The following is a 22,366-nucleotide window of genomic DNA, read 5'->3' on the forward strand; positions in this document are numbered from 1 at the left end:
AGAACGAGTTCTCCCTGCCCCTGTGATTTACCTTCTAGTAAAATTTTAGTACATATTGCTGCATTTATGGGCAGTTGTATTCAGGGAACATGGCAATTTTATGAAATACCATCTCTCAGCCCTGCAATAATCCATTATTTCCGAAAAAAGCAAGTGTGACAGAAGCAGTGAAATGGAGAACTGTGGTGAGGCAAGGGAAAATATTAGCCTTAGGGTTTATCCATCGCTATCTTTGGAACTTGGAGCTGTCATTTTTTATGCAGCTTCGACTGAATCTCAGCAACTCGGACGCTTTCATTGACATCAGCACCGAAGCAGCTCCGGAGGTGCAGCCAGCTCCAGCAAAGCTGCTTCCCTCTCGGACTGTAGAGACACGGCTGATTTGAGGCTTTTAATTCCTGTGCTACAAGTGGATGATGAATTCCTTGATTCCTCGCACTATTCCATGCTCGCAGGGGGCTGTCGCTGCGTGGCCGCTCCTTTGTGTCGCTGCTGCTTCACGGGTATCGCCGGAGGAGGAGGAGGAGGAAGAGGAGGAGGAGGAGAAGAAGGAAGGGTTGGTGGCAGCGAGGTCCTGTGGCGACAGCCGAGCCGGAGGCAGGGTTCGTGTGTCTCTCGGGGTGTGGCAGCTGCTGCTCGTGGCTCTCCCGTTGGTTTGCCCGCTGCCTCCGTGTTTTTGGAAGGACAGCTGAGGGTCTGAGTGGAGAAAGTAAGTGTGACTGGACACATGGGAATGCAAAAGCATGGGTCGGGGGCGGGTGGGGGTGGTGTGTTTGCGTTTTCTGCACGGGAGTAAATTGCTGCTTCTTTCTTCTTGTTATTCTTTTCTCCCTGATACTATTGTCATCGTCGTCATCATTTTCCAGTAGTTCAACTGCGGTTTGGGTTTAACTCTTTCATTAAAGAAAACGAAGCAAAACCATATGGAGAGTAATAATATCCAGCGTGAAGCGATCTGGCTGGAGACTCTTTCAGGCAGAATTACCTTCGGGACTTCGGAGCCGAGGAGGAAAGAAATATAGTTTCTTTCTATTCCAGAGGCTGTGACAAACTGTAGCCATTTCTGGGATTCAGCCTAGGAATTCCACATCCTTTTGCCCTTTTGGGGTTTTTTAAATTATTTTCCTTTTAATTGCCGGTGATCATTGGGCTCTTCGCAGTTGTGAGGGGCTATGATACTCAGTAATGTACCTGCACGTGTCAGAGGAATTTCAACGCAAAGCAATTATTTAAACTTAAATTTAACCCTGTGTTGCACACTCTGGGAGTACTGATGGTATATGCAGGCTGTTTACCAAGTAGTGTCTCAACTTGATTGTACAGGATAATCCAGCCATTCCCAAGTCATTAAACCAGTGAAAGCAGAACACATATCTATTAGAGATTACTTGTTTTAGCAAGGATGTTTACAGTCTGACCAAGGTCCATTGGAATAAACAAGAAAACTCTCACTGATGATGATTCATGTCTGCGGGCTTTGGACCAATGCACGGTGTTGGAAATGTGCTCTGCCAAGTGGAAGTCTGTAGGTAATCCTCCCACAGCCCCCTAGGCTTATAAAGGGAGTAGGATGAAGTGGACAGTAGTGTCAGACAATGACTTGTGGGTTTGACTTGCTTTAAATATATTTGTGTCGCCCTGATTTTTTCTTTCAGCCTTCTGATGTTTACATTTCTGTCCTGAAGTTCTCAGGCACTGTAACATAAACAAAGAGTGATGTTTGGAAAACTGTGCATTCCTTTCCTGGAGGAAGGACAAATTGATGAACATTTAGTTTGACCAGTGGGTTCAGAAAGGTGGCAACCTCATTCTCCAATCCCTGATCAAACTCCAAAGACTATATAAGTAAAAATCCCAAATAAACTTCTTTCTTTTTCGCTCTAACACTGATTGTGTGAGTGTCCTTCTTTCCATTTCCTCTAGTGACACATTTGCTAATTGCATGTGTGTTCCTTGGGGTTTTACATGTCATCGATCTTTAATTAATTGCTAATGGCCTAATCTGCTGCTGTTTTGAGGCTGATGAGGCAAATTGCAGCCTGTCTTTTTGCAGTGATTATTATTGTGATGGTATCTTGGGGTGTGCAGTGTCTGCTCTGAAACTTCCAGGTCATGGGGTGCTTTTGTCTGGGAGTTTGCAGGTGTTCAACTCATCTGGGAATATAGAGATTATCTGGCTGCCAGATTTCACAGTCAGAAGGGACTCTTTCTAATACCTGTTCTGATCTCTTGCTTAGGCCACAGGATTTCACAAATAAATTCTGCATCAAGCACGCAACTTCTGTGAGGTCTCCACCTGACCTCATATGGACAGGCTCCATGCATGGCAGGACTTCAAGCATGTTTGAGCCACTTCCTGGTGGCTCACAGGTTTGAGCTCTGAAAGGGTGAGTAGTATCTTCCATTTAAAGTGGCTGTAATTACACTGAGGGCTAGTTTGATCTATCAAAATACGGTTTTGCAAATAATGCCTATTAAACACATTGTAATGCCTATTAAAACACATCAGGGTAACTGGGTTGGTGTGGCACTTGTGTTGGCAGAGCCACTTTCTCTTTGAATTTGTATAAACTCTTCTCTGCAGCAGATGCAGAGATGTGTGTAGTTTCTGTAGTAGCAGAAACTTTCAGCTATGTTTGCAAACTCATCTATGTAGCCTGTTCTTTGCAGTCCTGCAGGGTCTCTCAGTAGAAATTTTAGGGGGGGGCTGTTTCTGAATGATGTTCTGAACAGATTCATCCTCAGACCACCATTGATCAGATGACTCTAGCTAGCTGAAGCAGGTCCAGAAGAGCCATTGTGGCTCTTTACTTAGAATAAAACTGGTTATAGACCAAGGAAAAGTATGTGAGAGCATCACAAAAGTGGTCATGGCAAATTTCTGGTGCCAGGAGGATGTCCTGCTTTAGTTATGGAACCTGGCAGGAAGAAATGCTGCTGCTGCTTAGACCTACAGTCTGAAAGAGGGATAAATTATTTGTGACACAGTGCAGGAAGACTTATCACAAAATTAAAGTGCTGAAAACCACCAAAGTGATAATAAGTACGCTTATCAAGGGATTCTTGCATTGCTCCATGTCATCCTCCCTGTGTCAGCCCCCTTGGTGTTGTATGATAGATATTTTTTAGTGTCCTTGCTATGATACACCCCTCCACACAGCGAAGAATTTCCTATCTTTCTCTCTTGTGATTACTGAACCTGTTTTCACAGCAACACAAAGCAACAAGAAGGGGAAGAGACTAGTATCTTTCACTTTGCTCTCATTTCAGCTTTTTGCAAGGCAATGTAGCCCAGAATTAATTACTAATTCTAATTATACTTTGTGTCTTTATGTCTTAGAGATATTTATGATATTTGCAGTTTCAAATTTATGCATCTCATTTATGGTGGAGGTTTTTTGGGTTTTTTGGTTTTGTTTTTGTTTTGTTTTTTGTTTTTTGTGTTTTGTTTTGTTTTTTGTTTTGCAACGAAGCCAGCAAAGCTCTTAAACACATGCCTATTTTTAGCCTTTCAGCAGTTCCTTTGACTTAATTCAACTGAGTGGTCCCGGGTGCCCAGGGCAATTGTTTAATGTAAAATTCTCTCTGTCCTGATGGCAGTCAGGTTTTTTCAGGGTTTTGAGCTAAGAGAAGGGGAGGGCAGAGAAAGGAAGGAGTTGTTTATTCCTGAAGCCTAGCAGAACTTGGCCAAGCTCTTCCAGGTAAATCCTCAAAATGAAGATTCTTGAATGTTAAAAATGCTGGTGTCTTGGTATTTGCTTACACCCTGAAAAAACCCTGGTTTCTATGTGATACTCTTTCATTCCAGACAGTTTTAGAAGGCTTTGTTCATTTCCACAACACTTAGTTACAATAACACTGCTGTTAGATTTGTGCCTCAGACCTGTCTGTTTCTGACCTGGAGTGTGTCCATGCCTTGGCACTTCAGCATCCTTCCACTCTTCCTTGTCTTCACCTTTTTTCTACCTTAAACTCTTGCACTTTCCTGGTTGGTGGGTTTTTTTGTTTGTTTTGGTTTGTTTGTGGGGTTTTTTTGTTTGTTTTGTTTTGGTTTGGGTTTTGTTTTGTTTTGTTTGTTTGTTTGTTTTTTTCCATTTGCCAGTATTTACCTCACAGTTTTTCTGTCCTTAATAGCCTTCCTCTGCTTAAATGTAGCCGGCAGAACCAGTATATTTGCCAGCATCATCACTCTGCTTTTGTGTTTTCTCTGTTCAGTGTCAGCCTGAACATTCTGAGCAGCTCAAGACAAAGAATTTAGGCACCCTTCTGTGTTTGTCCCCTTGCTTGGACATCAGCATGCACTGGTATGGTGATCGCAGTGATACATCTCTGATTATGTCTCAGAGAGGTGTGCCAGTGGAAAACTGCGTGTTTAGTTTCTGGTAGGACCAGTTTGGGGGATAATTCAGCACCCAAATCTGGACCAGTGTGAGTTACTAGTGAAAAGGAGGAAGGATCACCAAGGATCAGCACCAGGGTTAAAGGGAATGTAGTCCTGACACTGATGAAATTCGACTAATATGGGGAAACCATGGCCTGTTTGGTTTGCTTAATATCACCTCATAAATTCCTGATCTTTGGAATCCTGGCTCTTGAGCTGAAAGCTGCACCTTCCCATCCCTAGTTTTTTGAAATGTGGATGTTGTAATGAATTCCCATCTAACAGCAGTGCATTTGTTATGCTCTCTTCTAAGAAATTATAATTACTAGCATGCTTTCCTAACAACCAGCTTCCTCTTGGAGTTGTCACTCAGTTTGATTTGCTTATACCACAGATTGATTAGCAATATCAGACTTATTCCTGCTGGTGAAACCCAGTGCTTGATACCTTGGTATCTCAAAATACATAGAAAGGATGAAAGAGCTATTTATAAAACAGATTGTGGCCAAAAACCTTGTAGCCAATATGAAGTGATGAAGAAAATAAAGTCACACTTGAAAGAAGTGATAGCAAAAGAGCCAACAGTTTACCTGTCTTTAAATTCAGTATTAAATTGAAGTTATGAACAAATCTGTCCCTGCTATTACCATGTGGTAATATGCGTGAATATCTGTTAGTCTTTTGTCTCATTTGAAATGATCTTCTGGTTTTTTGTAAATCAGTATTTGGTCCCCAGCACTGAAGTTACCACGGTAAGGTATCTGTATTAAATTTTAAAGATTACTTTCATCAATTTTTAACAATCTCCACTTATTAAATGTATTACTTAAACAGCTTTAAAATATTGTTTCCTAAGAGTTTCTGAAACACCTTTAAGCAGCTGTATTGCAAGCTGCTTTCCCCTGATTTTGGAAGAGCAAGGTTTTGGGCAGCAGTGGCAAGGGAGGTGCAGAGTTTTTGCCAATTCACAGAGAAATAGCCCTTTCTCAGGTCACTTGCAGGTCAAAACTAACAAAAAACACCAGATATTTTGAGTGGGCTTTGTTAGATAAATAATCAGTATAACTCCCGCCAGTCTTCAGAAAGATAACTTTCATTCAAACAGATATTTAAAAGGAGAGAGATATTTCTAAATTTGAATACCTATGATTTAAAAGCGTTATCCTTTAACACAGTTTTTTAGTCTTAATGATTATTCAAAATGAGGTTCTGTATTTTCCTTTTGGTTTTCAGCATTGTAAGTGACTTTTCCTTGTACTTCTGCTCCTTTTTGGATTGAATTCCGCTGTCTGCACCCCAGTGTCTGTGTGAGGAAATTTGCTCTTGTGCAGCCACTGCCAATCTAAACTCAAAGAGCGATTTGTAGAGAGATTTGAACATTATGCCCATACTTTTTATCAGAAATGCGTAAGAATTGCAATTCTGCAGTTTCTCTGAGGATAATATTAGCAGAGTTCTCATCATCTTTGCACTGTCTTTACTGGACTCTTCTCTTTGTGTTAAGAGCTCTTCTGGAGGCATTCCATAAAATTAAATGGAGATTAAAACTAATTGGTTTCTATGTAAGCCACTGTAAAAATTTGAATAACAAGTTGAGGAAAACTGTCTTTTTGAAAGGGCTTTTTTTTTCTGCTCTTGAAAAATTTAATCACTAAAGAGTTATTTTTCTTTCCCATCCTATAGAACTTTTAGTAATGGCAAAGAATCATTCATTATATGCCTTAAAAGAAAATCGTAAACAATAAGAAACAAGAATGTTAATAATCATTAAACATAATTTATATCCCCAAAGTTTCAGAGATGCAAAAGCCAATTACAGGACTACTTCCAGTATCTCATTTATTATATTCTGCTGATAGTCATGGTGAGTTTCTGGGTAGAAATATGAAAAATGAAGTTTTCATATTTAAGATCTAATATTTAAGCTTTGAAAATCAAAAAAATCAATCAAACAAACAAAACCCCAAAGAAACAAACAAAAAACACTGAGGAGGTGATTCAGTGGATTCAGTGGATTCAGTGGTGTAACATGAAGCAGAAAATGTCACAGCTTTTTGAAGCCAAACCAGTGCATTTTGTGACTTTTGCTATTGTCCATTGGTGCTCATCTGAAATCTATTATGGGCTGAATTTCTCTGCTTAGGAACAATCTTAGGAAGAACAACTTCTTTAGTCATTCCCCATTGTCTGCAGAGAGATTATTTCCATAGTGAGGAAAAAAAAAGAATGCTGTGGTTTGTTTTTTCTGCTGCTGAACAAATCTTTGCAGCAGGATCTTCACTGGACGTTCTCTGATTTTTGAGTCTTTTCGTCTCCCTCTCTGTTTCCTTGAGTCTTGCTATTCTTATCTGAAAATACATTTAGAAGAGATTATCTGAGGCATGGGAGTCAAGATTTTGAAATACATAGCATTATAATCTGAAATAACTCAGTACCCCTGTTAGGAATAGTTTTTAATTTAATCTTCTCATAGTGAAAAGAAATACAGTGTCAAGGGGAAAAATGCTTACATATAATCAGGTAAAATTTAGGTGGACACTTTTACTTAAATCCCTATATTACCTTACATTCTGTTTTCCTTAGTTAATCTTAGCTGTTAGGTATCTGTTGCCCAGTCCAAATATTTGGCTCTTGTTTAGATGAACATGATTACTTAAAGTAATTTGCCAGTGTTTTGTTTGCTCTCAGTTTAGTCAGAGAACCCAGTGGCTATTCAGATTTTTTTTTTAATATATGAATATTTTAAATGGAAATCCTTGCTAAAAGGTATTATTATATTTAGGATCAGTAAAGGATTACAAACTGACCTGTGAGCCAGAAGACAAGAGGCAGAGATGTTTTCTCAGATCTGTGAGATCGTCAGCATTCTGAGGACAACCTTAAAGTTTCTCTAGGAAGTGGAAAAAGAATCTGGCTCCATTTACCTTTGAAATTTGCAGTTATTAAAAAAAAGGGGGGGTGGGGGTGGTGGAAATAAGCTTGGTATTAAGTTTAGCAAAATTTTGGATCAAAACAGGAATCTTCTGCCTCCCATCTGCTTACAGGATATTTACCAGTTCCAGCTCTGGTAACTGATTGGAATAATTTCCTCATGCTAATTTAGGTGGTTGAATAGATGCCCAAAAGGCTGGGATTGTTTAGATAAAAGTAGGTAGAATTATGAAGCTAGGTAGAGTTAAGAAGCTAGAATTATGAATTTGAATCTGTTATGGTACAGGGTCATCATTCACTCACTGAAAGTCCTGAGCAGAAATAACTCAAACACAGGGTACACCATGCAGGTGACTGCTGAAGCAACCTGTAGAAACTTCTGGGCTCTCATTTTCACATACAATTCTCTGGATTGAACACTTATTTTCATTGCCTGAACTTCAGGCAATACACTTCAAATCAGCCTCTCAAGTCCTTTTGAAAAGAGCATTCAGGGGGCATTTTTCTTGTCAGGGGACTTCCAATGCCATGGAGGTTTTTAGTAAAGTTTCAGATCCACAGTCTTCATCATGTTATGGATCTGATCATGAGGTCTGTAGGCATGATCTGGAATTTCCTCCCTTTTCAAGCTACAGATTTTTGTTCTGACTGTTGGAAGGAGTTTGAGGTCTGACTGTCTAGTGTTCAAAATCATCCTAACAGAGGCTGCTGCAAACACATTAGTGGCTGTCCAGCCAGCCTTCCTTGTTTGTGCTGGGTCTGCCTGGGGTGGAGGTAATTTCCCTTTAGTAGAAGCCGATAATTTGCTGAGGTTTTGGGTTGTGGCTGGACTGATGTTGTCGAGGTTTTTGCTCTCTGTCCCTCCCCTGCCTCCTGCCTCCACAGTGAGTAGGGTATAGGGTTTTGGGGGATGACCTGTGCTGGGCGAAGGGTTTTCCACAGAATATGTTGTCATTCCCAGCAATCAAACCTTGAGTAGGGGAAGGTGGCCTGGGGGTCTTGTCCCACAACTGGCATAAAGCTTTCATTGACTGTTGTATTTATTAGGATCAGTAAACACAAATGAATAAATAACTACTGTTGTGAAGCTGTGACAGTCCAGGCAGTCTGCAGAATGTTAAAATTGGTAATTTGTAAAAAGCTTGTATAGAAAAAGAGTTGTACCGTATTTCACCCCTGCAATGGGACTTCATCCAGCATTTTACCTTTTATCCAGGGTTATATATGGCACCATGCAGTGGCTGCAAGTCTCCACTGGGACCACTAATCTCCATCATTCCTTTTACTTTTCTATAAAGCCCCTGTTCCAGTTTAGCTTCATTTTTCACCAATTATACTCTTGAGTCCTGTCCACATAGCTGAGGATCTCCCTGGGAATGTGGTGGCAAAACAAATCTTTGTTTTTCTTTGCTGTGAGTACCATCACTAAAACTGAAACATGTTTCTGTTCTGTTAAGTGAGGTAATGGATAACCAGCAGTGAATTTGAATGGTGCCTTACAGGCAATTAAAAGATTGCTCTAACTTTGTTTTCCCATTGGCCATAGCAGTCCTTGACACTGATTTGTAACCTTCTCTCTGGATGCCTACATGGAACCGAATTAAAATCTTCTTCCAAGTCCCACATAACTTTGCCTGCTTGACTATCATAACGACATGTAGAACTCTGATTTCTTCAGAGGGTGTTATATCAAAGTTTATTGAAAGACAGATTCGTCTTATACAATGTTTTGGTAAAATGAATAGGATTGGTCCTTTAGAGCACTATCTTCCTTTACATTTTTACCAGTATACAAGTTGGGAAAACACCAGGTGTCAGGAGGCAGCTTATCTACAGGGATTGTTTTGAGCTCCTCCTCACAGACTTCAAGCCATTGCCTGAAGCCTAAAAACCATTTTCTCTCCACTGTCAGTTCCCACACTTGACACCTCTCTTCTGTAATGTGTTATAGCCAGTTGTATCATCTCTCTGACCATTCAGGCCTGTTGGAAGTCGTTCATGATGTTGTCCTCCAAAGGTTCTTGCTGATACAGTGGAAATGGGCAAGATGACTTCTGGAGGTCCTTCCCAGCCTCAGCCTTTCTGTGATTCCTCTTGGAAGTGCTATGCTCAACCTTTCATCCAGTAGTTTTCAGCATTAGCTATGTATAATTAGAGCTGATTGTGCATTTTAGTTAAGCACCAGTCCTATTTCATCATTAATTATTGTAGCACTATAAAAGGGGAATTATCTAGATGTTAGCACCATTTGCCTAAATAAGCTGTCACATTTCCCTCTAATTTACACCCTGTTGCTTTGTTGTATTTGGATTAAAATGCCCTAGGCTGAGGAGTTTACTTATTATTCCTATCTGCAAAATATTTCATATATTAGCACAACCGTTAAGAAATAAGCAGTAAATCATTTTTGGGTGCAGTAACACTGTCACTTCATAGCTGTGGCCTTTCAGAGAAGTGTTGCTGCAAGTTTGTATGTGATATCCATGCGTTCACGTGCTGACGGATTCTGAAAAGTCAAAAGGAAACTTCAGCCCTAATCGAGGCTGAAGGTCTGCTCATACACTGTCACCTATCTTGCTGCCCCCAAATAAACTGCTTCAGACCACGGGGCCATTTTGAGACTCTGACTTCACCTGTAGCCAAGAGGATTTCCAGAGCTAACAAAGGCTGATTTGCACTTTTTCATGTGGTGGCTTCCTCTTTACATTCTGGATATTTGAAAATGGTTGTGGTAATGAGGACATGGTAAATGTATGTGCCCTACCTTCATATAAATGTATGTGTCCCACCTTAAAGTTTTTCATAGTAAAAATGGTGCAAGAGTGTTTAACCTGAAAAAAAAAGGAATTATTTATCTATCTCTGAACTGCTGATTAGTCCCTGTAATATTCAAGATGTTCAAGCAGCAGCATAGAGCAATAATAGAAGCATAACAGTGCTTAGAAACATGGGTTTGAAGGGTGTGCTATTGACCTTCCCAACAGCCTGTGTTCAGTAACTGTAATTCAAAAGGATGAGGATGTTTTAAGTTTGTTCACTGAGGGAGTTTATAGATTCATGGTGTCTATAGGTGATCAGTTGTGATCTACAATGTGAATATTCTCCATCCTGTGTGTATTCTGTAGAATATATACAGTAATCTGTAAATATGTGAACAAAACTTTTTTAAAATCTATTTTCCTTCCTTTCTGAACTTAACAAATAATATTAAAACCAATTCTGTCTTGGTGCTGCTTGTGATTAAATTAAGTTTTTCAGGGAATCCTTACGAATAGAATCTTAGAAGTGGTGCTAGGATTTAGCACATTTCTTAGTTGCAGGCATATTGTTAAAGGAAAGTTGAATTATTCCTTTAGATCTTGTTGGACCGGTGAATCCCAGGCAACTTCTAGAGCTTCACCTTTACCAGAGTGCAATCTCTGTTGCCAAGGAGAGTTCAGGAGTTTTCTGGGTATTTGTAATGAGGGCAGAGGAGAGTGCTCTTTTATCTCACCTAGGCAGTTTGCAGTGGAGCCATATGTAGGAATTTCAGAAAAGAAAACACTTTCAGCAGCACCCTTGAATCTGCAGGACCAGTTTAAGCTCAGAGTTATAGATAACGTTTGATTTAAAGACACAGCAGCCACAAATTGCAATGCATAGAGACCTGCTTGTCCTACCTCATTAAAAAAAGCAGTTTTGTGTGTTGTGTAAGCCAGTTGGTCTATTAAGCAAATGCTGACACTCCTCCCTTTTCATGTCTTTTAGTTTCTTTGCATCGTGCTGGAGCAGCCAACAGAGAGTCTACTACCAGAGAAAATTTTGGGATTTAAAGCAGGAGACAAAATCTTGAATGGAAACAGTCTTTCAGAAAACTGCACATTAGTACAGAAATCTCTTTCCTGTGAACAAACTGATGTCTTCTATAAGGAAAAGTTAAATTCTGCCTCATTCTGATCCTCCCTACGATTTGTTGTGGCTGTATAAATGTGGGAATCAGCAGAAAGTTGGTGTTTGTCCACTAACTTGTAGTAAATAAAAATATTCTCAACCTCTCTCCCTCAGTGACAAATGAATTTAAGAGGACTGTATATAAGTCTTTGTGAATCCTCTTCTACTATACATAGATATTTTTCTTTTTCTATTCCTTTCTCACTTCTGAAACTGCAGCTCCCTTGTAGACAAAAACTTTGGGTAGTTTCTGATATTTTCTGATTATTTTAATGTCTGAATGAATCTTTGTGTCCATGTGGTCACACAGACTTTCTTAGAATGAAAATCTGTCAGCATTCAGGTGAAACCAATAGTTTAATCCCAAAAAGGAATCTGACGGAGCATGTATGGAAAGACTGGAATGGGAAGTGGAAGCTTAGCAACAGTGAACACGAACTGTGCTCAGTGCAAATTCAGGTGGAGAACAAGGCTCTGTCTGGAGGTGCCTTGGATTTCTGTAACATTTGTTTCTCAGCTGACCTTAATGTGCTTACTTTTGGTTGTGTTGATCAGAGCACATCGCAGGGTAAATGGTGCTCTGAAAAACAGGAAAAATTGTCCTAGAGAACCATCCTACTTTAATAAACTAAGCAAGTTTAACACTTAATTTGTACTGAATATTGCTGCTGTGGCAGCATGGCCTCTGGAGAGAGCAAATTCAGCCTAGCAGCTGAAATTTGCCAGCCCCTCCACTGCAAGTGAGGGAAAGTCAGGCAGTTCTTCCTTCCACTTTGGTTTTATTATTTATAGAATGAATATGACTACGTGAAAGTGATGGCTTCATATTTTAATACTGGTCCACTTTGCTAGAAAGATTGTAGTAGCTTTGCATGCTACCCATAATTTTGTTAGCGAGGAAAACACATAATAAGGGGGAATTGATTACATGGGTGCTTTATTGATGAGAGCTCTGGGAGCCAGGGTACAAACCCAAATCCAACTCCAACGAGGGTCCAAACGGGGCCCCGTATTTTACCATTTCATTACATAGCTCTATGTTAATCATTAAACCTACATTGTTCTATTGTATACATCCAAGCATGAATTTTGTAAATATCTTCCTTTACAATTCTCACAGATTCTAGTTTGAAATAATAATCATGTTCAGCTACCAACAATTATTACAATTCTATCATCTATCTTATGATGATTAGGTACAGTTTCACCCGACCTAGTAAAGGATAGCTTTATTTCCAAGTACAAACCGTCCCAATCTTCTCCTTCTCCCCCCATCCTGATTACCCAGGCAAAGTTATACTTGATTTGGTTGGAACAATGGAAGCAACACCTGGTTGCAGTGAAGCTGAGACTCTATTCCCAGCTTCTGTGGTAACAGAAATTGTTAACCCTATCCTAACAATTTTACTGTGACAATAGCAGAATTTGATTATCAAACCCTTCAGGACCTCTCCTAAAGCAGTACCAGATATGCTGTCTTACTTCTGTTTGTAGATTATTACCCCTTTCAGCAGTAATAATCAATCACTGGGTTTTCCTTAATGGTAGGGAATTGATGATAGCCAAAAGCAGGAATGATTTGTCTTTCCTTAGCTTTGCATTTCACTTCCCTGTGCTGAAGAAGTTACATCGTTCTTTCTGCTTCAAGGTTGGCTCAGCCTTCTACATAATGTGATTGTGATCAAAGCTTCACTTCAGAAAGGAGTTTGAAGAGGTCATTTAAAAAGGAAAGAATAGCTTTTCTTGGTTTTTAAGCCTTGCCAGTCCTCAGTTAATTTCTGTAGTTTTACAAATGTACTCTCCCTTCCAAAAAAAGCTCTGAATTTTGTTTTTTGGTTGTTTGGTTTGTCAAAATCCCCCCTGGATTTTGTTTTGTGTTTTGCCATTGGTGAGTTACTGCTGGTTGATTACCTTTTCCCTCTCCTTGATTTGTTGTGTTTCTCTTCTTCTCCTATCTCCTTCTTCTCTCTTATCCTTGGTCTCCCCACACACACCCCTCAGGGCTTCCTAGCAGTAAAACCACCAGCACCTCTCAGCTCTAGCTCCTGTAATTCATATTGGCTACACAAGTTCTGGGACAAAAGGCTCTTGGCACTGCATTTTTCATACTGACAATGATCTTTCTCAGGTGAACATGGCACTCATCTGCTGGGACATTTCAAAGCTGATGAGCAAACCTTTTTTGCAGTACATGCTAGTGCCTCATCCTATCAGAAACAGCAGAATTTATTTATTTCATTAGCCACTGGGCAAAATAATTGTCCTCTATAGATGTCTTGTTCTGATAAACTCTCCTTATGGGTCTGTGGACTTCTCCAAATGGAGCAGTAGGAAGATAAAACACAATGTCTGCTTCATTTGATGTGATCCTGGATCCAGGCTACCCTCCACAGAGAATTCACTGTTCCATAGGTAAAACTCCACCCAGCTGCAGTGGGTTAGTTCTATTAAATTCATTATCCCACTGTAAACAGCAAATGGAAATACAGGTTTATTATTCAGCACATTTTTAAGGGCAAAAATTCTCATTGCATTTTGGACATAGATCACTAAAGAGACAACTTTTAAGCCATGAACCAAGCCCTGGATTTCAACCTTTGTGTGCACCTTATCTTGTGTCACTTTCATGATGTTAACTCCAGTATAGAGTGCACCAGGGCAGAATCCTCTTCTCCCGGTTTTCTGCCCAAGCAGGTGTGACCAGAAGCCTTTTGGCTCCTACTTTTCTCTAGTGCAGCTTGATTTATGGTCATTCAGCACAAATTATTGAACTATTTTACACTGATTATCGAAAAGGAGGTAAGGATACTCTTGAATTGCTGCTTTAGCATAACCACAAGCATGGATGGGATGGTGGCTGATTACATCTGATTGTAAATCTCTGGCTGGAAGCTTAATCCTATTATTTTTGAAAGACATTTTAACACCACAATAAAGATTTTCCATGTGTTATGCAACAATATAGGGGTGTTTAAAAGTGTGCACGAGGATGTTGTGCTGTTGCCACCAGCATTTTCCTGGCTAGAAGTTTTTTTTCTTCCTCAGTGTGTTACATTTTATAGCTTGGTCCTCTTTTTAAGGGCTCCTGGCAGGTCCTTAATCTCTGGGCTCCATCCAGAAGAAGCAGCCAAAGTAAAGCTATGATTTCTTAATTTTTTATTACAGGGACAGATTACAGTATTTAGAAAGCAGTCATTCCCTGGCATTTGCAGCAGTGGTTGGGTTTCTCAGTGTCTAATGATTAAATAAAAATAATAGTATGGGTCAGAAAAAGTCATAAAAAGCCTAAAGCAGGGTCTTGGAACATAGTACTACACATAACATAGATGTGACCTGAACCAGAATCTACTCTGTGAACTTGTATTTTTCTGCCTTTCTAAGGGAAGAGAGAATTTTTTTTTTTTTTTTTTTTTTTTTTTTTTCCTTCTCCTGGTCTCCTTTTAAAAGCTTGTGTTTCTTGTGTTTGGGAAGAATCAGTATCCCAATTTCCTTTCCAGTAAGACTGCAAACTGTGTGTGTACACATATGGATATACACATACACACACACACAAATATTTATATTTAATCCAGATGTTAAAACACTTGAAGCTGATTTACAGGATGTCTTCAGAGTATTGAAAAAAACTTGGGAATATTCTTGATTTCTGATAATGAAATGGTCCTGAATCAGCCTTCTCCGGGGGTAGAGGTGGAGGGTGGGGGAAGCAGCTGGGTTGGAGATAGCAGCAGCTTTTTAGTACATGCTACTAAAAATAAATTAGGATTTTCTTTACATGGAGACACAGTGCTTAGAAAAGAAATAAAACCATGCATTTTGTTTCTCCTTAAGTTCTCTGCCTGAAAATAGTTAGACTAAATTTTGGGGTGTAAATGTGGCATTTCTTTTCAATCTCCTCTTGTGCTTTTTCTTCTCGCTTGAGAGTTCATTGAAATATTCATAAATTGAAGTAAGAGTTTGGTCAGGCTCTGCTTGCAAGAACAGAGAAGAGTCTTTCATAGAGGTCTCCGTGCCCTTTATTTATTTTTTAGAAGCCAGTTAGATTTAATAAACCCACACCCAGTGTTTTAAATATTTAATTTCTTACTTGTTTTGTCTCTTACTTTAAAATATTACACTCAAAATAGAGGGCTTTTTAGTCTGATGAAGTTTCCTGCTTCAGACACAGAGAAGTCAAATCTCTCATATTTCTAGCAGCAGAGAGAAATACTTTCAGGGCAATAAAGCTGGGTCTTTATGTGAACAGTGAGACTGTGAAAAATTTTCCTGTCATTTGTAGATCTTTTTTAATGGGCAAAAATACATATTGGCAGCCTTGTATGTCAGCCCTAAGCCTGTGTCATTTCAATCTCTCCTAGACTCCGTTTTCCTTGTAAGAATTACCATTCCTCATCACCCTGGAAAGAGACAGAATCTTTCAGTACTGTTAAAAATCTTCTGACTCTCCTAGGCAGCTTTTGAATCAGGAAAGCAGAGATTGTGTGTGTGTGTGTGTGTGTGTAATTTATCTTTTCAGCATACAAATACTTGCCAGAATATTTGCTTTCTGTGTTTGCAGAGGCTGCTTCTTCTTGCTATAAGGTCAGGCGGCCTCTGAGCCCAGCTCATTCCTCCCCAACACCTCTGTAAGACATTAACTTGGCAAGAATGAATGAAGAGGTTTAATTTTTTCCTAGGAATTGTTTCCTCCTAGCTGGAGGCTTATGTCAATGAGATTTCTACAGAATTTAAAAAAAAAAAAAAAATAATCATGCATACAGTGAAAATCCAGTGTCTTGCTCTTTTCCCAGAGGGTGGGAAAGATACTTAGCCTTACAAATATTTGCAGATCTCTGTTTTCCCATTAGCTTTGTCCATTGACCTCCCTAATTTTTAGATGCCACTAGTTGCTGGCCTTCTGTGTGTGTCTTGTATGGGAAGAGAGAGTAGCTGTGTGAAGAGGGGAAGAGAAGTAACCCAGCAAAAGAGAGTTTAGCACAAGGAAAAAAGGCTTAAGCCTGAGATGCAGGAGTTGAAGGGCTAAGAGAGTACAAAACCTGTGTATAACTGAAAGGAAAAGATTAAATTAACTGAATTCCACTGAGGAAAAGACAAACTCAAAAACAAAAGCAAAACAAAAACACCCAAAAAAAACCCCCAAACAAACAAAACAAAAATAAACCCAAAAACCAACACCCCTCCCCAAAAAAAACACCTCCAGGAGAAGGACTAAGAAGTGCTAAGGTCACAGTATAAGTTACTTGTCTTTTTTTTGATTTCAAGAAGAAAGAGATTTACATTATGTTGATTCACCTGCTTCCAAAGAGGCCTTTAAACCTGAAATTTTTTACAAATTTTTGCCTGTTAAATTAAGAGCGGGGAAGGTGCTGATAGGATTGGCAGCAGGGTCTATTCCAGCTGCTCTAAGTTAATTTTGCAAGCACATTGGAACAGGCATCATGAGTCCACAAGTCATTCACTAGCCCCAATGCCAGCTAGTCGTGAGTATTTTATTGTTGACAGCACTTTTGGTTGGTTTTAAGTCCTTTCCCCTTACCAGATGCTGGTCTGTCAAAATAAGGAAGCATCAGACAAAAAGGAAGATAAAGCTGTGCCTGCTTAGCACACTTAAAATAAAACTACAATAAAACTTAAAATAAAACTACAACCATTTTTTTACTTTGTAGGTGCGATTTTTCTCTTCTCCTTAAACGGGAAAGAACAGAGTGACACAGATGAGGATTATAGCTTGTTTTATGGTATAGTCTTACGGTCTTCTCTTAAGTAGGCATAACATCCAGTTCACTTATCTTCTGAACAACTTTTAAAATTAAACAGCCATCTCAGAGAAAGCAATTGATACTTGTTGATGAGTAGCATTTGTGATTCCTGGCAGTGGGTACGAAATTGATAAGTAGGTTATACCTGCTGTAGTCCTCAAGACAAATTATTGCATGCAAAAAATTTCTGTCTAAATTACAAATTAAAAAAAACATGAGAATTAAAGAACTGCCATTGGGAAAAAGCACAGCAGCGACCACTTACTGTTTCGTCTGGTTTGTTTGGGTTTGTTTTGTTAAGTGACCTGGCAAAGTGAGTTTTTTCTGGTAAAATTGCCATAGTTTCTTTCACCATTCATCATATCCTGTGTGTTTAAAAACATAATTGTCTGCTGTTGGATGTTATACTATCATGCAAGTACAGGTGAGCTCCACACACCAGGAAGTGTCTCTGTTGGAATACATCTTCTGTGGCCTCAGTTAGAATGATGATGATGATGATGATGATGATGATGATAATGATAATAATAATAGTAATAGTAATAAATGCTAAATAACTTCACATTTCTTTTAATTTTGTACCTAGAAGCTGACATGCAGCCCTTTGTGTGGCATGTACATAGCATGAGAGACCCTCTTTCTTGCTGCTGGATAAACAGGAGGGTATCACAGGTTGTGAGGCTTTGGGGGTGAATTATGGACAGGTAAAAAAAGAAACAGAAACATATTCCAGCTGGTCGAGGGGTCCGCCGCTTGGGACCCAGAGAGCCACAGCCACCCCAAAGGATGTCTCGCTAGAGACAGCTCCTTGGGGGGGTCAGGGCGCTCCTCAGCTGGCAGAGGGGCTTCTCAGCATCGGGCAGAGCAGTGATTTTTCAGCTCAGTGATTTCAGCTTTCAGTGATTTCAGCTCAGTGATTTCAGCTCCTGCCCTTGTGAGTTAGCCCCTCTTTTAGCCGGCCGTGGTGAGAGAGAAAAAGGTCTCGTATGGAATTTCCGCAGGTGGTACTTTATTGAGAGGGTACCAGCGAAAGGGATCCAGGGACGAGGAACCTCTGCTGACCAGAGGAAACTCAGGGGTTTTTATGGGACGCCAGGGTGGGAGGAAAAGGGTACAGAGCCAATCAATTGTAACAGTTCTACATAAAATCCCGAGGGGGCTTGTGGGTCTCCGGACAGGTCGCCATGACTAGAAGGTTTGTCTTTTGCCTTAGGGGCTCTGGGTGAAGTTGCAAAATTCTTTCTTAACTCCTCAGCTTGGCCCTCTCCAGGGCAAAGCAGCCGGGGCTTCGCCCACCCCAACAACAACACTGTGAAGAGGCTGAGAGAAAGCAGAGAGGACCAGTTTGAATTTGCTCTTGGACTGTGGAGCATGGCTTGTTCTGTTGGGGTGGTGTGACATGCACAGTTCTGGTGTCATATTTTGGGTGTGGGGTCACTGTGCAGAACACCCAATAGTGGAAAGGCTTTATTTATTATTTTTTCTTTCATTATTCTCTTTGTTGGTAGGAAGGAAAATAACCCATCTTTTCAGACAATGCTGTCAGAGATGCACTTACTCTCTAGGACAGAGAACGCTGCATTTGCCTTTGGCCTTTTTATAGCACTCTTTCTGGCCATGCAGTTTCCTTGATAGAGTCACGTGTCTGATCCTTTTAGTTGAAGAAAACATTTCAGCAATAATGGCTAAGAAGGAAATAGGGCTCTGTGTGTGCAAGAGAAGACTTCAGGAATACTGTGGTATGCAGCTGTAAATGCCCAGATGGTTGTGGCTCTGCTGAAAGGATGAGAAGTCTGCAAGGATTGAATAGGAAAACAAAATTTTAAAGCATTTAATGAACTATAATGAGATTGCAGCTAACTTGTGCTCTTTTTGCCATATGTGTGGATTCTAATTTCATTTGTTTATATTTTAATGCAAATAAAAAATAAGCACAGAAAAAAGAGTGTGGAAGTGCTCAGCACTGTCTGTTCTTCCATGGTCACTTTTTAACCTTTGAGCTGTTAATGCATCTGTGAGCTAGAAGTGGTAGCAAAAGGTTACTGAGCAGTCAGCTCTTTCAAAACCCTGAGTTATTTAGAAGAGTGATACATTTCACAATGAATTAGTTTTTCTCTAGTTGAATACCCCTGTGGGAATAAGTTTGATCGATGCACAGTTCACATGCAAAATTAAGCATTGCAGAGATTTCATGGGTACATTTCCCCAAGTTTTTAAAGTACTTAATTTACAAAGCAGTGTGGAGAAATTGAAAAAAAAAAACAACCACACAACTTTTCAGGGAAACAACTGTTTGCTTCAGAATTTCCATCCAAAGATGCACAGGGATCTAAAGCACAGGAATTGTCATTCTGGGTTTGGAGGAAAGGAAGGAAAATATATCCACGGTGGAGCCTGCTTCTTCATTTTGCTTTGCATATGTAGGTTTTCAGATGTTGATGTTTGTGACTGTGGTTTGGAGAGGAAAGGATTTGTACATAGGATTTATATTTTCGTTCTTTTAACACTTCCATCTATGAAAGTAAATTACTTTCACACAGTCTACGAAGATACATGGGAGAGAACAGCAATATATTCCTAGGCGTGGAAAATGCTCTTTTTTTAGGCACACTAAGCTTTGAATCTTCTTGAGAAGTTTTCATGCTAAATGTGACAAAATAACCTAAAAGTAAACATTCTAGCTTCAAAAGGCAGAAATTAGTGACATTAAAACTGAAACTCGAGTCAAAAATCATAGGGATGGATAATCTGAAGTACATTTGGATGTATCAGCTAATTATTGTGTTTTAAAGGTTCCTGAAGCTTTTCTCCAAGGAGAAAATTAGAGAAAAGGTAGGAGAAGAGGGGTTTGAATTTTGTACAGTGAACAGTTATACATGCATTCATGACAGAACTAGAACTCTTTATTTGGCCATATAATCTCAAGAAAACAATACTGGGAGCATGAGGGTATCTGCAAAGTCATAGAAAATTAAATTAAGTCTTAGTGGTTTTGCAGTGTTACCATGAATGCATGGCTAAAGATACCCACTCAGTGCTTCTGAATATGTTTGGGATGGTCGTAAAAGCCTCACAAATGCATTGTATTCAGTTTTCTTAAATAATTAAACACATATTGTGGGACTGAACCACTAAAATCTCTGTCTGAGTGCTTGGAACTCATTTGGTGGGAGAAGCAGGCCTTGAAAGGCAGCCCTCATCCACAGGGGTTTCTCAAGCAGCTTGGCTATGTTTAGCCAACAAGATCTCCCTCTTGTCTTGTCAGGAGGGCTAAACACATAAACTTTTGATTTTACTGCCATGACTTTAAAGAAACTGTTTATCAGGGCTAGGAAAATCAAATGGGCTGTGAGTACTTGGTGCTTTTTTTTGCATTACACAACTGAATGCCCTTCTGGTTTCTGCAGAACAGAATTTTGGTAAAGCAAAACATTCATAGAGGGAGGCACTGAAAAGCTTAAAATCATCTCTGCCTTTATCTAAGCTGTGGTTCAAAAAACCATGCTGCCCATAGATGCTGATGCTCTTCTGGAACTGCATTGTAATTCCCAACCAAACCCAGACATAATGAAACTGCATGCCAGCTTTTCTTGCATTAAAGCTTTAATAGAAAAAGGTTGGTCAGCTGAGCCAGAGATCTTCCCTCACAGCCTCATGCTTAAGTCACTTTGAATTTGCCAGAGTAATGCATCTTGTGGAAGCCTGTTTTCCATCTGCTAGTCTAATGATACATTAAGCTATAACAAAACATTAATTCCCAGAGCCTTGAAATATTGTCCATTGTGTCTGTGGCATTGTGGTTGACTGGATGAATTTTAGAGCAGTGACCAGCTACATATGTGGATGGTTATACATGACTGAATGATGAGCTAAATACTCTTTGCTTGAAATTTCTGTCCTGCTGTAGTACTGTGGCAACTAACCTGTGGTGTAGATACAGGTTAACTTTAATTTTCACTCCGTGTAACCTCACCTGAACTATTGGAAAAGCTTTTCAGCCGGCCTCAGGACTGGTATGAGGCATTTCTGGACGATTTGGGTTTTCAGATGCTGAAAGTAAAAGTAGCCACCTGCTATTTAGACACAAAATAGCTGAATATCAAGTGAAGGATCAGAGAGAAATAATAATAATTTTGTCAGCTGATGCAAAGGAGCTGAGTTTAATTGCTGTAAATTTTGTGTTTCAGAATGATTAGCATTTCTGATTAGGAATTTTGTAAACTGGGTTTCCAACCTGTCCTGCAAACATGCAGAATGATCTTGCCAAGAACCTTCTGAGATGGACCTTTTTTAAGCAGTAAGGATGATGATGGCAAATGCAACAAAAAGGAAATCTCAACCCTACTGAATTCAGTGGCAAACCTGTCCTTAAAGTCAGTGGATTCAGGTCATCTTAGTATCAGAGCCCTTGAAAGTTGCTGGAAGTAGGTGGAAGACTCCTTGTGGAATCTGTGCTGAGGAAGTCAGCAGGACAGGACGGGTTCCTTTTCTTCTTTCCTCTGCTTATGTTGCATTATATGATTTGCATCCGGCTAAACTCCCTCATGATGAGCTTGCCTTGCTGTCTGCTGCTGGACTTTGTTCCTGTCTCAAACTTTACAAAAATCTGCGGTTTTTCCCTCCGTGTGGAGTTTTTAAAAACAGCTGTCTTTGTTTTACAAGAGTCATGAGTCTGATGCTACTCTTGGGTCGTTCCAACAGAACATGACAGGACCAAGTTGCTGGGTCCCCTTAGGTGCCAAATAAATTTTGGAAGATAGCAACTCTGTTGTTTTGTATCCTGTTTTCTTAGATATGCCTATATATATCTGCCTATATTTTCTTATGTGGTGCCTAGGGATGCAATTACTAAAGAATTTAAAGCATAAAATTAAAAATAGAGTTCTTTTTTGTTAACTTCAGCCCTTGCAGAAAATTAGTAAATACTTACATATGCAATCAGGTCAAATGTTCCAAAGAATACAGAGATTAATTTTATTTTTCAAGAGAATAAAATAAAGCAAAATCCATTATAAATTTGCCTTGGCAGAGGTAGAGAAGCATTGGATTACAGCAGACACAGGTCTAAGAATAAAATACTCATAGATATAGTATAAATACTGAATTTAGTATTACAGTACTAATATTAAGACTGTATGTACAATACCCATTTTACCCACAGCCAATGTACATTTTACTCTCAACAGACCCTAAACTCCACTAAACTTCTTGTTTAAGAAGTTAAGTTTACATTTAACTCCCACACCTGTCTTGTACCCTGAAATAGGAGGAAGTAAACTCCTTGAAAATATATAATTCTTCTTAATTATACTAAGATATAAGAAGACCACTAAGATGCATTTCTTACAGTGGAATAAACCCTATT

General features: G+C 39.5%; 1 protein-coding gene across 1 annotated transcript in view; it reads left to right on the top strand.

Moving 5' to 3' along the window:
- The window catches only part of MARCHF3 (membrane associated ring-CH-type finger 3), a 60,854-nt gene continuing 38,488 nt past the window's right edge, over positions 1–22,366 (top strand). The window contains exons 1-2 of the mRNA XM_066339815.1: positions 1–709; positions 2,238–2,387. The gene's annotated coding sequence lies outside the window, so the exon portion shown is untranslated. The remainder of the gene's footprint in view (positions 710–2,237; positions 2,388–22,366) is intronic.

Source organism: Sylvia atricapilla, chromosome Z, assembly GCF_009819655.1.
Source record: "Sylvia atricapilla isolate bSylAtr1 chromosome Z, bSylAtr1.pri, whole genome shotgun sequence".
Taxonomy (NCBI): Eukaryota; Metazoa; Chordata; class Aves; order Passeriformes; family Sylviidae; genus Sylvia; species Sylvia atricapilla.